This window comes from Pan troglodytes, chromosome 11 (assembly GCF_028858775.2).
Source record: "Pan troglodytes isolate AG18354 chromosome 11, NHGRI_mPanTro3-v2.0_pri, whole genome shotgun sequence".
In the NCBI taxonomy this organism is placed as follows: domain Eukaryota; kingdom Metazoa; phylum Chordata; class Mammalia; order Primates; family Hominidae; genus Pan; species Pan troglodytes.
In genome coordinates this window covers 84161103-84177994 of record NC_072409.2, presented here as the reverse complement: position 1 = coordinate 84177994, position 16892 = coordinate 84161103, and the positions used below count along the sequence as shown (strand labels likewise).

The following is a 16892-nucleotide window of genomic DNA, read 5'->3' as shown; positions in this document are numbered from 1 at the left end:
TTGGCTACATTGTGAATCAGAGTTTGGTCTGGAAAATTAAAACCATTCTAAGTATTTTACCCAGAAAAGTTTTGAATACCAAGTGTCAGAGGCTCACAAAGCAATTGGAAGAGCTGTTGAATGTTGAAGAGTAAAAGTCAGGACAGCCTCTGCTAGCTTTCAGTTAGCTGAAAGCACAGGAATTGCAGGGAACCACCACTGCTGAATCATGTGTGGACATCCCCAAACTATTGTCAAGACCACACGATTGCTGCTTTCTAGAGCCCATGTGCCTGCTGACCACTGCTGGGGAAATAATTGCTTCTTCTCTCCAACCTTCTAAACATCATGTGAGAACCTCTCATTGATTCCTACATAAACCAGAAATCTGCTAGCAAGGAAGCATAGGAAAAGTAGTTTCCAGGCTTCTAGCCTCTGAAATATGAGAGAGAATGTAGAAGGGAGCAGAAATGCTAATGAAGAGCCCAAATCAAAGACTAACACAAAATACAAAAAAAAAAAAAAAATCATGGAAACAAACAAAATGACTCACAGGGCAAAGAAGAAAGGGTAAGACAAGAGCATTAAAATATAAGACAAGAGAATTAAATAAAGGAACTCAAGGCAGAGCTATGGCGAAGGACAAAGCTAAGACTAAGCCTCCAGGATATTTTCTGTGCTGGTCAGCAAACTCCTTTTCCCTTTTGGGGACACACAGAGACAGCCAAAGTGGCGTCTTGATACACAGTGCAGTTAAGTGAGGGGCTTTCCAGATAATATGTACAGCCACCTTCCTTAGTCAGCCTGCCCAGTATTTCATATCTCCAAGGCAGCCCCTGGGTTAACCTGGATCTTACTGTGACCACGCTGCTGAGATCAGAGCACCCTGGGGAAAGGCAGCAAGCATTGTAGCTAAAAGGGATTCCACTGTGAACACTCATTAAATAGGGCCACTCTGCTAGTCCCTGGTGTATAAATATTAAGCTGAAATAAAGGAACAAAACTATAAGTTTCCTCCATTTATCCATATCCACAGTGGCAAAGTTTCCCTAAAATCTGAGTTAAATTCCATTTTATAGCATTGAAATGCCTCTTAACTATCACCATATATTTAAGGATCTTTTCCTTTTTTTCAAGAAAGCAATAAATGGTAATACCTTTTCTTCTTGAGAAAATCACACCAAGAGTTGTATATACCTGTTTTCAGAAAGATAAATTTCCTGTTGTTGTAGCAAATGGAATATATGTTTGCAAAGTTCCTTGGAGACCCTTAGTTCAAAATCCTGCCAGCTTACTTTTCAATGCCAACCTCAAAAAAGGGAACCCCTTATTGATCTCAACTTATTTCTTTCCTCAGGAATAATAAAAAGAGTCAGAAAACGGTTTACTTAGAATTATCCTGTGGTAGACAATTTTGTCTCTGGGTTTTCACCCACAAAAGCAGGAAATGAGCAAACTCATTTTCCCTTTTGGGAACGAAGGAAAACCTGCTAGCACTTTTGGAAGAATTCACCTCACATGCAGTGAGCTAAAACCAATGTGATGATACCTGAGTGTTGTGTGATGCTATTGCAAAAACAGAATAAAAGGCAGCAGAATAATTCCTTTAATGGCTCCTAGACTTGATGCACTAAAATTTCTGTCTCATTGCTTATCCCAAAAGAATTTGGCCTAGTCAAGGCAAGGGACTTACTTACCCCTGCCTTTAGCAAACTCCTAATGAGTCTTCTAAGAGTGAAAGTTCTCTATCCGATCTCCCAGCTGGAAATATGTGCCTTACCAAGCTGCTGTTAAGGGAACAGAAGAATTATCAACATAAATTGCACCAGGAGATGGTAAAACACAAGTGTTTTAGCATTAGGGGCTATTTAATGGGCTTCAGCTGTTCCAGCTCTACTCATTGTCATGAACTGAGGGTATAGGTACCATGGGATCCTTTAATATTCATTGCCAGTCACTGTTACAAGTTTCTAATATTTTAAACAAGGCTATAAATGTTTTTAGCATTATTATTTTCATCTCACCGTTGTGACAACTGAGGAACGAGGCAGCTAAGTGCCTTGCCTAAATAGATACTAAGTGAGCAAATTGGGATTAACACCCAAGCACTCTGACTCCGGAGGCCATGCTGGGAACCCTTGGGGCACTTGCCCAAGCTGTTAAAGCAGCATGCGCCCACCCACAAACTTAAGGCAGGTGCTATACATCATTGCCAAAAGCAAGTTCCCCACCTCCTATCCTTGGTACTTGGTAGCAGCTGATGTCAGCCCATCAATGATGATTTGCTTTCTAAAATGAACTCCAGAAGACTTCTGGTAAAACCCATCAATTCCTGAAGACTTGAGACCTGGGTCCACGTGTATTCACTACCCAGATAACTCTTCTTTTTTAACGTACTCAATAAGTCTCCTCACCTATTTTATTACAAGTAAGATCAGAACATACTGTAGCAGAGAGGCCAGTGATGCTGCCAGACTGTAGGTAGTAGCATGGGCCATGTTCTACAGAGTGCTCTTTGGGGCAATCTAACCTGTTCTTTGCTGATGCCAAGAGGTCCAGGCAGTATTTAAAAATCAAGCTATCCAGCTGGACAGAGTGCAATGCTAAGGAGATCATATGTCTCAGTTCATCTGGGAAAGTCTTGGTTTCATCCTGCTTTCCCAGTGTAGTTATGAATAGCACTCCCTTTCACTTTCAAGTCTTCCAGTGTGAACTGTGGATAGCTACATGGTGACTCTGGGCATCTTCCACCTCTTCATGCCTATAGCCAGGCAGGAGCCCCAAGAATCTGGCTTCTTTGAGAGAGATGAGCTATTGGTTTCATCTTCTAGATATCAGGGACTCAGGAGTCCCATGGATACTCACACCTAATCAGAGAGCCTGATGACATCAAGGAGTTCATCAATTGTGTGACGATTTTTCTTTTGTAAATTTTTTTCAGAGAGTTTCAGGTTAAGTATAAGCAATTCAGAATAATTTTTTGTGTATATATTTCTCCCATCACATATGCAAAGCTGCTTAAAAAATCGCTATTGGTTACTTTCTTCTTCCGAAGTCTTCATTAGCATAACATGAAAAGGACATGCACATAGCCTGATTATATGTTCATATGAAAAGTAAGTCACTCGAGGAAATTAGGAACAGATTTTATTGACAGGGATAAATAATAATAACACCTAAGCCTCTCCCACAAGTCCTAGCGGCCACTGGTCAAATGTACCAATTGTTCTTAGCAGTCATTTGACTTTCGACATTCATTTATTTCAGTATAGAAATCTTTGAAGGAAGATCTCCAAGCATGCCTTACTGACATTCTGAAAAGCGTTGCAGCTTAAACCATTATCTAATACCTTATTCATTTTTAGTTAGGTTAGTGGCAAAAATGATACACTAGATTAGAAGAAGTAGAAGGATGATAAAGGACAGGCCAGTTTAAGAAAGGCTTTATTGTTAGAGAAAAGTAGAAGAGACCAAATCTAAGCATTGTTTCAAAAATGTGATTAAGCTCATGTATGCCAGGCACAATCTCAGTCTCAGTCTACAAATTCTGTTACTGACTCCTGCACAATGTCAACCCCTCTCCTCACCTCCCAGCCTGCATCGGAAGTAACCTCTATATCCACATAGTGTCTAGCTCCTGCTCCACTGGTAATGTGGAGGAGGTGTTGAGCAGCTTTCCATCTGGATGCCCAACCAGTGGAATTTACTCACTCAGACATTTAAAAAGCCCAAAGCATCATTGACAAGCTTACATCACAAATCTTCTGATCTGCAGCTTTGGAAAATGAGTGTAGGTGTCAAACCCTGAAGAATTAATTAAACATGCATTTGATTTAATTTCTACAGCTCTCAGGTCTGAGACTAAGATAGACAAAAGCAATAGGCAATATTGAGTCTCACCAATATGTACCACTGGGGTAAGTTGCCTTCAGCTCTTACCCTGTCTATACATCCCCAGCACTGAGGCCATCAATCCCCTGGGCTTCACTTACCTCTGCTTTGCTCACCTCATTCCACCCTGCATTCTGTTAAACTCCCTGTGAAGCTCCTCCAAAGCAGCCCGAACTCTAGATGCTTTTGTTATGAGGTGCTCCTTGAGGAGGAAGCCAGGACTTTGATTCTGGAAAAAAGAAAAAAAAAATCTTCCATATACTGGAGTTGGTGCCCAGTATTTCCATTGCCTCAGCCAGACTTTATGGGACGTTGCTATTTCTTTTATCCTAAGACTTGAATTTTAAATCTGACTTGTGTAAAGATTTGTGTTTTTATCAAATGTTCTATCCCTTTTTGACCTGCACCAGGAATCATTTTCCACATTCTTACTGGAGAAGTTCATGGGTCTTCTTCCCTTAGGTTGAATGGTGAGTAATAATTGTGAGGCCCAGATGTTCTCCAGACTATTTTATTTCTGTAGCAACCAGGAAGAAATGCTTTCTGTTCAGGCTCTCTCACTCTCAACTCAGATATTCAGGACATAAAGCACAGTCAACACATCATTGTTGGTTCCTTTCTTCTAGAATAGCCCTCATGCCTATCTTCTAGCTTTAAAGTGAGAAGCTCCATTAAATTCCAGCCATTCTTGCTTAGCGTCCCCACTTCCTCTTATTCCCTAGGATGTGTAAAAGAATTAAATACCTCCAAACCTTGAGACACGGAGTTTTTCTTTTCCAGTTTGAAACTGGCTTGTCCAGTATTTTTTCATCACGTTGACTCTAAAAGGCTAAAAATCATAAGATAAAACTGCCCCTCAACTTCTAACAGGACTCAGGCCTTGGGGCTCCTCATCAGTTTCCCTGCTTTTCCAGGGACCAACATCCCTTTTGAACATCCAAAGCAAACAAAAATATAAATGTTTTACTCCCATTTGAACAAGAAAATAGCTATCTATATATAGAAAAGATTTATCATATGAATGTGCAATTAAAGACTAAGGGATTAACGTAAGCTTTCATGAACATAATATGTAATTTGAGCTTGAGCCTTGAGGAAGAGGTAGTGTTTCACTCTATAGTAAGAAATAATTTTGCCTGTCATTTGTTTAAAATAATAAAAAGAAGAAACAAATTAATGAACAATTTTCTTTAGTTTTTATGAATATATTAGAGTCTATTGTTTCTGAATATGAAGTATAGTGATTCTGAATATGGATTATATTGTTTCTACAGCAGCAGCTGTGACTGTCCTGCTTGTATTCAGACTTTGAAGAACAAATGGCTATTGTAAGTATTGATTCTATGAAGCTGTAAAATTTATGAAACCCAAATATTAAAATTATGACAATAAACCTCGGTCTACCCTTGACCCTGTGCCCATTAACAATAAGATGGATGAACTGAAAACTAATGGAGGAAACCTGGGTCATTTACTTACCTACTACATGAGGAGCCTTAATCCTAGGCGATTTGAACAGAAAATGCTCTTTGCAGCTCTTCTAGTCCAAATATAACAGCGAGATTTCATGTCACATTTTAACTCCTGGGGAAGGAAGCAGCAGAGGAAAGACATTCAGGAAAAAGTCATTTACTCAAAAAGATGTTTGCAAGGGAGCCAGATTTTTGAAAAATTGGTTCATCAAATAAAGACGGAACATATGTTTAAAGGAAAAACAAAACTGCAAAACTATCAGGTCATCAAATTTACAGTTAGTTTGTTTATGGTAGAAAAAGAAAAATGTTCTCCCATTATTATCATATCCAAGAAGATCCTGACATGGTATCAATTGTCAGCATTATAAAAGTCAAGGGTGAAGGTGTTTGCATTAGGAAGTCAAAACTTAAGAAGTCAAAAACTCAGAGAACATCTGAGCTTTCCCTAATTTTGAGACTAGAATTAAACATAATGACTCGGTTATTTGGCTTGTGTTGAGGTGCAAACTTTGGTTTTTGTTTGGTTGGTTCCCTGGTCTTGAGATGTGATGTAAATTGTTACCTAATATGGAGGCCTGCCAAGAAGTCAATCTTGCTCTCACCCTCCAGACTATCAGTAACAGTTGTTCAAGCATGAAAGATTCTAAGATGCCTCAATTGGGATAAGTATATGTTGTAATATATGAACAGAATTTTCTCCCATGAACATGAAAAAAGTTGAGCAGGGTCATTTCTACCAGACATTTTGTTTTTTAAGTTCTGCTCAATTTGAATGCCCTTCTTTTACATATAAGAAGGACAGGAGTAACCTGGTAAAAATCATACATCAGATATTATAACTCTGACTTGAAACTAGGTGTTCTCATAAGTGGTCCAGCAAGCACATGGTAGAGAGTGAGGAGGAAGGGAACACTTATAAATATTTGTAGAATAAGCAAATTCTCTTTTCATTTCACCAAGCTGAATGCACTACAAAAATTAAAATTGCCATATCACACTCTGGAGCTTATCCATTCAGAGTAATTTTACCTACTCTACTGTAATGATTTCTTTTCCAATGTGGAGAGAATTGATTTTTGTAAAATATCAAGTTGAATAATCCTTGTGTGCAATAGGATCATTGAGTGTTCGCTGTATGAAGGAACTCATGTGTTTTGCCAGAAATCTCTGTGTGACTCTGGCTAAGTAGTAAGTGGTAGAATGCATGAATTATGTGAAGTGAATGCTGTGTGCTCATTACATGATTCCACAGAAGGTTGCTATTTCTGCCTGACTTCTTACGTAAAGGGTCATTTTTTTAATTTCCAAAATTTAGGTTTTTTATCTCAATTTGGTTTTTTGATAGTTTTTTTCCCCTGTAATGAATCATTAGCTTAGCCAAGAGTTTTTATCTAGTTTTGCTTTAGAGTGCACAGATTTTCCTGAAAATTCACTCGAGTAACATGTTCCTTGCATCTTTTCCTCAGAGATGAATTGCCTTTTTCAGTTTGAGTCTGGCAAACCTAGGGCTTCTTACTCAGCTCCAGTCCCACCTTTTAGCAGTGGAAAGGGGCCAGAATACATGTTTTGCAGACTCTTGCCAAATCAGCTGTTGATGTAGTTCACTTACTTTTCAGGCCTCACCACAGATGGCAGCAAATCCTACAGCAAAGAATGTGTTGAGACCAGAGGGCCCACAATAACCAGCAATGTACTCAAAATCAACTGTGAACCCTGAGCATCCTCTGCACGAGGTAATTCTATTTTTAAAATATTACTATGAGATTTAAGAACTATAATGCCTAACTCCTTTTGCACATTAATATTTAAACATTAAATAATAATTGCATTCAAAAGAAAGCCACTTCTAAGAAGTAAAACACACTTTGTTTTGAAAAGGGGTAAGAATCTCTTTGGAAGAATAATGAGAATGAACAGCAGTAAGAGAAAACTGTAGCCTGAAAGCTAGTTTCATTGACTCTGCATGAGACTAGAACACACTTAATGAATTTCTGTTTCTTTACAGACAGCTAATTAAGTCCATTGACGGATTATATATATAGCATTATTTTATTTATATATATATATATATATATAGCATTCTTGATGTTGGAGTGAACATACATAGAAAAAATTATAAAATGGACTTCAAGTCTACTATTTTTTCCTTTAAAAATGTATAAGAAATTAAGGTAGCATTTTTTTGCTTTGCTGATACCCATACTATTTTAAAATGTAATAAAAAATTAAGAGAAGAGTTTTGCTGCACTCTTAGAAGACATACTCTTTTTTCTAAATATGAAAATAGTGGTTTGTCCTATAAATTTCATTTCCATAAACAAATATTTGATATTTATATGTGAATGTTTCACCAAAAAGTCCTGCATTTGTGAGGTCTTGGAAAAATATATACAAAATATCTTCTCTGAATCTTTATTCTAATTATAAAACCCACTGAAAAATGTATTGTTCATTGAGCTTTTCATTTATTATTAAAGTACATACTATATGTTAACTTATGTAAAAGACGACATTGTGAGAAAATGACTGTGACTCTCAACCTGTCCTCTATGATGACTGGAATGAACAAACATATTAAAATAAGAAAAATTATCTAGTTCATTATGATGAAAGCATTCTATGAAGTTTATGTCAAAAGACTGAGGAGTAAATGCTGCCAAAACAGGCAACATTGTGGATTAATTTTACTCACAGAAAGTATTTTTAGTAATATGAAAAATGACTCTTTCTCAATTCACCAAAATTTTCACCATTGTGACTGGACATTCTCACCACAGAAACAACGTTGCAGAAAATTAAATCAGCAATATGACGTATATTCTGGGAATGCAAAGAAAGATCAGAAAGAGGTAATAATAACCAAAATTAACACATTTTAGGTCTGAAGGCCAGAAATTGAAGCCCTATTTTATGGAGGCTCCATTTTTTTAAACATGAAGTCAGAAAAAATGAAAGATAAAAATACTCCAAGATAAAAATAGCAGACAGAAGTAGCAGAACAAGTGGGGGGTGCTGGCGGGGGAAGACTTGAATTCTAAACTCAAAAGGCATACTGAACACGTGCAGAAAATAATAAAAAGAGAATAACTAGATATATTTTGGCAGAATTATTTAATTATATGAATTAAGAAAAATCCTACGAATATTCATTCAGAAAAAGTTGTATATAACCTAGGAAAGAAATTTCTTCCCATGCTCAAAAACAAATCTAAAATATCATAAGACAATGGAGCAACATCTAAAGAGTTTTAACATGGAATACTTGTTCAAAATTTTTCTTCATGTGTGCAAGCACAAGAAATATTTTCCTCATTCTTACGTATTTCAGCATGTCTATTATTCTTACATCTTTCCTAATACACATATTAAAGCCTGCAAGGAAAACTAAATTAAAGAAAAAAGAAGATGAAATGATTTCATCTATTCAAAATAAATCATCCTCAAACTAAACAAATATATTTAATAAAAAATACATCACGATCAAAAACACTGACTAGTTTAAAATAGGTCATAAAAGAAAATCATGTTATCTAAGTCAATGTAAAAATAATTTTATAAAATTTAATTCGCATGCTGGGTATAATCGAAATGAGAAAGTTATTTCTTGACATGTTAAAATGTAACCATTCTGAATTGGATCATCATGCTTAATGAAGAAATTATTGAAGCATTTTAATTAAATTTAGTAAAATAAAAAATAAAACCAAACCAAAATATAAAGTTACTCATAACTAAATCATTAGTAAATATTTCTTCTGATAATACTAGCCTAAACAAAAAATAAGAAAAAGAAATAAAAAGGCATACATTCTGGAAAAATGAGATAATAAATTTATTTGCAGTTGATATGATTACCTAGATAATCCAAGATAACTCACTAAAAAAAGGGAGAAAAACACACTATTAGAACTGATTATTAATTAAATACTAAATAAATAAACTAATATTACATACCTTGTTCAGAAGAAATATACAAAACAAGTAGCTGTCATATATATGAGTAACACTTTTTTCTATAACAGCTTTACCAGACAGTTCTGCACTGAGAATTACAGAAAATGCTTAGGTAGGACACAGTAACAGAATTACAAAATCCAGCTCTGAATTTCTAATACATGATCCAAAAACCATCTGTTAATTATTGCAATACTTACTTAGCTGAATGGATGAGCAACAGAAGGGGAAGTCAAGGAAATAGAAATCATTGCCCCTGATATTATGAAACTTGAATACCTGAGGAGAGTATATATATACACATGAAACCATTCAAACCTGGAATTAATTTTACATTATACATTTATATTTTTACATTCTATAGTTTTACATTTTTTATATAAGAAGAGTTCAGTCTGCCTGAATAGTCAATACAATTTGTAAATGTTTTCATCCTCAAATATAATTTCTGACAAAAAATAACCTTGTTTGGGTTGGGGGAAGCAAATAGGGGCACGAAGTCAGCTTATTTCTAAATACAAAGTTAAGTATATGAGATTTTTCATCAAGAAAAAAGTCCATTAAACTCATCCTATGAATTCACGAGTGAAAGCTTTTTCCTATATCAAAGGAATGTATCCCTCACTCCACAATTGCACCCCTAGAAAATCTATTTCATGGCATAATTTTTGTTCTATTACTGGAATGAAATAAAATCATGGAAATAAAACCAATCTCAGATCATTATTTTCTGAATATGCAGAGACATTTCAGGACAACCAGTAACGAAGCAATGCCTAAAAATAGCAAAAGATCATTAAGGAACAGCAACTGTGTATTTCTGGTATTTCATTTGCCACAGATGGGGGATTTTCCAGCAGGCACATGAAAGAGGAAGGAAAAATGAGACAAGAATTATACCTGCCACCTGACCCAGAAACTTTATGAATTAGTCTGAGAATGGTACGTGAGTTATCTTTTTAACAGTGATTTAGGAACGTGTAGCATATCACTTTTAAATGCTGAGTGAATCTGACATGATCAATTCTCAACATTAAGAAAAAAATTATATTTGGACAAATTGCATCTCATCTACTGCTTCTCAACAGTACCGGTGCCAGCAATATTAAAGCTTTTAGCAAACTGACTTACAGTCGTCTGTGTCAGTTATCTGGCAGACATCAGAATGGAGGCCAAGCGGTGGCCATTGTTTTATGTATTTCGACTTTTTAATCCCTGTGACTGTTTTGTATAAGAAACTTGAGTTATGTCCCAGATATTTAATATTAATCCCATAACCCTTCTATATTCCAGCGTGCAAAAAATGTCTATTTTTTTTTACTTGATAGATTCTGAAGAATCAAGTACCTAAATAAATTTAAACTGATTTTGCTAACAGCAACATCAGATAAATTACCTTTGTTTCTTGGCAATTTTAGTTTATTATAAAATATGCCCAATGCAGTAAGCTGTTTTACTAATTTTTACATCAGGCTGGTACTGAAGGGCAGCCTCATCTCCTAAGCCACCATGATGAGCTAAGAACTTGGGACTCTTAGATGTACAGTTTTCTTCAATTGGTGGCTTTATTGAGGTCATCACAATCAGTTGAGAAATCCTCTATTTAAGCTTGCTTTGTTACAAGATTATAGATGCAAGAAAAGCAGGATTTGTGTACCTATCCTTACTCTATTGTACTTCCTCTAAGAAGGTCATTTGCTAGTTTCCTGGGCCATCTACATCAAATTAGATGAAGGAATTCTTCATATTCAATTCCTTTGGGTTCTGTTCGATTCTGGGTCAATTAGTATTTTTGCTATATTAGGCATAGACAATTGTACTTATATCTAGAAAATTTTCTTTTCTACACTGCTGAGATTTACGCATCTTTTGCAGGATGTGCCTTTAACTTACTCCCTATTACAAGGCCAGTTGGTCTCACGTTTATGATAATTTGCATAATAGATTGGGTTCCTCATAGAATTCCTGGTATTCTTTTCTGGATAGATGAATTAAGTCAAACAGAAATTCCCTTGATATTGATGGTTCCAGCTGTTTTAAGACTTAGGATGCAGTGACATATACAGTAATATTTTGCAAAGTTAATATTGATGTTGAAAAAAATGAGGGACAGAGTGGTTAGGTGGCTTCCCAAGGTCACAAAATCAATAAGGAGGACAGCAGGAATTAAAATGGCATGGTAGTTTAGAATCTATATGCCTAAATACACTGAGATTCAATGAGTTTTACTCATCATGTGTTTGTCATCATTTCATTATCTTGTACTATCTTAATATATTTTTACCAGGACTTTCCTGGGGTTGTGTAGGTGGAATCATTTTCTTCCTATTAAGCACAAAAGATATTTGGCAGGGACACATTAAGGAAATCATAAGTTAAATAATGGAGAATAGTCACTCAGACCTGAAGTAGGCTGAATAGGTATATCTCGAAGCAGACGTATCCCATCAAGTACCAATTTCATCGATCTATTCTATTGAGCGTAAATAGGCTAGCCAACATTTCATTGCATCATAGAGACACAATATAATTTTCAGCAGACTGTGAAGTCTAGTGAGCTGCCTGTGGCCTGCAGTGTGGCAATCAGAAGCTGTATAGGTTTGAGCAAGTCACTTAACCACTCTGGGGTTCAGACGAAATAAGGGAGTTGAGCTTGATGGGTTCTACCAATCTTTCCACTTCTAATCATCATTTTTGCTTAGACTAAGTTAGTATTTTTCATTATGATGTTACTGGAATAGAACATTAGAATAGGAACCCTTAATTATAAACGACAGGGATTTTACTGAAAATGCCACAAAAAAGGGCAAAGGAACATTCTTCGAAATGCTTTTTCAAAACCCTATCTTTTACTAATCTTAGAGTTGTATCTTCTTAAGGATAATTGTATTTTCTTCAAAATTAAGTAGATTCTCTTTCAAGAAAAGAAGGTTATTCTCATGGATAAAATATAGTGAATGCTTTAAAATTTGAATTTCTTAGAAGAAAAATTGCTCCAGTGTAATGAGAAGAGTCGGAGCCTCTCTCTGAAAGAGCATTAATTGTTCCCCACCCCTTCTGTCTGACAGTCAATTACTAAGAAATAAAATTATGTATTTAAGTAAATAATTTTTTGAAAATGATCTTTCAAATTACTACTTACATTATTGGCCTTTGAATTATAAGTGTAAAATTATTTTAATAAAGTTATTTTATAAAATAGTTACATTTTTTACACCTCGTAAAAACTAGAATACTATCCACATTATATGTTGCATTTTACAATCTTAAGCAGTATAAATGAATGTAGAAATTGCTTAATATTAATTAGCCAACATAAATACTGTTATTATCTATGATTCTTAATTGAAGACAGTCCACAGTAAAAAATAAAAAAAAATTATCTTAAGAAGTAGTGTAACTGGAGTCTACTTTCTAACCCCATGTTGTACATAGTGAAACATAAACCCCAGATTTCCATGAATTAGGGTCTTGAGCCTTTTATGGCAAATATAAATACTCTGGGGGATTCTGGTTTAAAATTTTCTAAGACCATACTTCCTGCGTCAGCCTCTTCCAATTTGTCACTAAAATTCTAATGGAGCCCTGAAAAGAAGAAATTTCTTAGTAATACTAACAACAGAAATATACACCTGGTCTACTGGCCACACCAGAGAAATTTCTGCTAACCACAAAAACTTTGGAGCTCAATTGACAACCATAATAAGGCTTCTCAATCTAAGAATTAAAAAGATGAAAAGACACTTGGCCTTTTACTAACTCCCTTTTTCCTGATTTGATAATTCTGGTTGTGTCAACCCAAACACCAAGCTAACATCTCTCTATTATGATTCCATTCCCTACCTCCCTGATGCTGTCTTTCTTCATGCATCCAAATAGAAAGTTCAACTTCCAAGGAAGAAAAAAAAATTGAAGGAAATTGAGGGATAACATATTACATTCTGGGAAGTAAAGTCCCAGCAGATAAAGCACTTTGGGAAAACATATTCAAAAAACCACTAGTAGCAATTCATGGAGGGGATCATTCTTATAAATTATTTAATGTGTTTGTTGTATCACAGAAATAGACAGACTGTAGGAGGTGAAGAAATTCCAATCAAAATCTATCAATGCTACGCTAAATGCATTCCTGTTAGAAAGTGTAAATTATCTTGAGAGTTGTTCTCGTTATCTTGCCCTTCAGCTATTGGTATGAGAAGGAAATTATAATATTGTAATACTATAGCAAAGACAGAGTACCTGCTCAAGATGAAGTTCCAGCTTATTTATTGGTAGGCATTGGGTCTGTTTGAATCTCTTCATGTTCTAGGACAAGGATGAGTATGTAAGAAGGTAGGTAAATTGACTGATAAATAATAAATTAGATAGAAATAGATAAATAAGAAAAATGAAAGTTAACATGTACATGATTCTAAAGAGTTAAAGAAAACAAATATTAATACATCGGGAAAGAATTTGCTATAGAACAAAAGGAAATCTTTAAGCATATTCACACACCTTTGTTAGGAAGTTAGAAAACACAGCATTCAATGAAAGAGTAGCAAAAAGATGAGATAAAACTGGATTACAAGGAAACTCAAAATTTAATAACAATTAAAGAGTGTATTTGAAGCAAAAAAGAGTACATCAGGCAAAAATGAAATCAATCATTCAGAGGGCAAAATAGAAACAATTCTTCCATATCACTTTAGAGTGCTTGTGTTTTTGTTTTGGTGCACAAAACTGTGACTGCACAAAATAAGGCAGAAATGTTATCAGTGATGATGAAATCATTCATGGGTTTTTTCTCTTTTTATACTGTGTTTTATTTTATAAATATTTTGAAAACAGCCAGTGCTATTCAAATAATCAAAATAAATACACATTATAAAAAGTATGATAGCAGTGCAAACTCAGAGAGATCAATTGTCAGAACAAAACACATGGAACAGATTTTAGTACAGCTGTAAGAAAAAATTGCAAGCTAATTAAAAACTGCATAGATTTTTTAATGTTCAGAAGAAAATTAAGTTAAATTATTATCTTACCTTATACATGTAACTATATAGTAAATGAATCAAGTAATTAAATGGACATAAGCCATAAAAAGCTAGAAGAAAACATATTATACTAGTTGATTAATCACTCTTGAGATAGAATTCTAAAGCATACAGTAAAAAAGATGGCATCAAGCAAAAGGAAAAATATATAAATATATATTACATATATTTTAATAAAATAATATACTGTTAAAACATTGCTAAATATAGAAAATCAGAAATCATGATAAAGAATCATTAACAAATATTCAATCACATTTAAAATTAAAGAAAATAATATTAACATGAAATATCAGTATTCATGTATGAAATTGGCAAAAATTTAAAAATCATTTTTCAGAAATTGGGCATAAGGCTTCTTGTGGAAATGGAAAACCATCTAGATGGTGAAACCATCTAGAAAAATTAATTGGTGAAATGTATAAACAGCATTAAAAATTTCTATCATTTTGAACCAGTAATCCAACATTAAATTTTTTATACTTAAAAGATATTCAGAGTTATCCACAAAATTTATATTTTAAATGTTTATACAACATTATTTATGATGGTAAAAAGTAAAGATAATATAAATGTCCAAGTATAAGAAAATAACTGCCTGTTAGTATAGTCATATGTTGGAATCAGGTAATAATTAGAACTTAATTTTTCAAAGAATATTAGGTATAAAATTTTTATTAGGTGATATTACATGACAAAATAGCAATATAGAAACAGTATACAGATGGTCCTCCACTTACAATGAGTCTATATCTCCATTGTAAGTTGAATATACAGTTAGGTTGAAAATGCACTTAATACACTTGCCCTACAAAACATTATAAGCTCAGCCTCGCCTACCTTAAAAGTGCTTGAATACTTCCATCAGCAAAATCATCTAACACAAAGCCTGTTTTATGATTAAGTATTAAATATCTTACGTAATGTATTGAATAATGTACTGAAAGTGAAAAACAAAATGGTTGTACTGGTCCTCAAAGTACAGTTTCTACTGAACGTGTATCACTTTCTCATCACTGTAAAGGTAAAAAATTGTAAGTCAAACCATCTTAAGTCGGGGACCATCTGTGTAAAATACAGTAGTTCTTGCTTATCTGTTGTTTTACTTTTTGTGGTTTCAGTTACCCGTAGTCAACCATGGTCTGAAAATATTAAAGGAAAATTCCAAAATAAACAATTCACAATTTTAGATTGTGGATCATTCTGAGTAGCCTAATGAAATCTCATGCTGTCCCTGTCCATCCCACCCAGGACATGAATCATCCTTCTGTTCAGCATATTCATGCTGTATACACTGCCTGCACTTTGGTCACTAAGTAGCCATCTTGGATACAAGATCATGGGTCATGGTATCACATTGCTTGTCTTCAAGTAACTCTTATTTTACTTAATAATGGCCCTGAAGCAAAAGAGTAGTGATTATGACAATTCAGATATGCCAAAGAGAAGTTGTAAAGGGCTGCCTTTAAGTAAAAAGGTTGAAAGTTCTTCACTTAGTAAGCAAAGAAAACAAAATCATTTGCTGAGGTTTCTAAGATCTAAAATAAGAATGAACTTTCTATAAAATTGTGAAAAAGAAAGAAATATGTTCTAGTTTTGCTGTCACACCTCAAACTGCAAAAGTTACAGCCACAGTGTATAATAAGTGTTTAGTTAAGATGGATAATGCATTTAACTTGTGAGTATGAGACAGCCAGGTACGAGTGGGTGCCCGAAAAAACTCCAGCCGGCCTGTGCACTGAGGGCAGCCTTGGGAAGTTCCTACCCTTTGCAGCGGGGAGGAGCCTGGCTCCTCCTCTTCCTGTGTGGAACCTGGGATTCAAGCCGCCAGGCAAAGTGCCCTAGCAGGGACTCTGGCTTAGTGAGAGTCTCTGTTTCCCCCTTTTCTTTCTTTCCACCCAATAAAACCGGGTCTTACTCATCATTCAAATTGTCCGCGAGCCTGAATTTTTGTGGCCGTGGGACAAAGAACCCCGTCTTTAACGGAACTAAGGAAAAGCCCTGCAACAATTTTGGCGCGCAACGTGGGGACTTGAGAAGCGGTGAGTGAAATGGAGACTCAAAACACTCTCACTGTGGTTTCTAAACCTTTTCATCCTGGGACTTCTGAGGGTGGGGGAAACCATGCGCCTACCCCCTGTCACTACAAAGCCTTTTCCTGGCCTTTTCCTTCCTTTTTCAAGTCAGATCTGCGAGCAACGGCTCCCCTCTACCCCCCCATCCTTACCATGGCTGGGACTTATGGCCCAAGGGCCCCACACAGCTGGCTGGCTGGTGTTTTCCACCACATCTCTGGAGACTTCCCCTTCCCCAGCCAACGGGTTTTACTCCATCAGACAGTAATTAAGCTCTTCTCCTGGTAAAGAAAACAGTTGTGTAAGAATAAGAAGATCTTCTCTAGGCATTTTTAAACCTTTTTTTTCCCCTGTTCTCTACCCCGTCAGCAGTTAAGCTTGTTTTTTCCTTTTAGAAGCCATTTTACTAGGCCAGGCTCCGCAACTATCACTGTTTGTACTCTCTGCAAAGTTTTGGTTGTCCTAGTGTGGGGTAATAC

General features: G+C 35.3%; 1 long non-coding RNA gene across 3 annotated transcripts in view; it reads left to right on the top strand.

Annotated features, from left to right (window-relative positions):
- The first annotated feature begins 16141 nt into the window (after nt 1-16141).
- Nucleotides 16142-16892, top strand: part of LOC107976851 (uncharacterized) — a 425817-nt gene continuing 425066 nt past the window's right edge. For all 3 annotated transcript variants that reach the window (XR_010148735.1, XR_008537016.2, XR_010148734.1), the window contains exon 1: nt 16142-16380. This is a non-coding gene — a long non-coding RNA (uncharacterized LOC107976851). The remainder of the gene's footprint in view (nt 16381-16892) is intronic.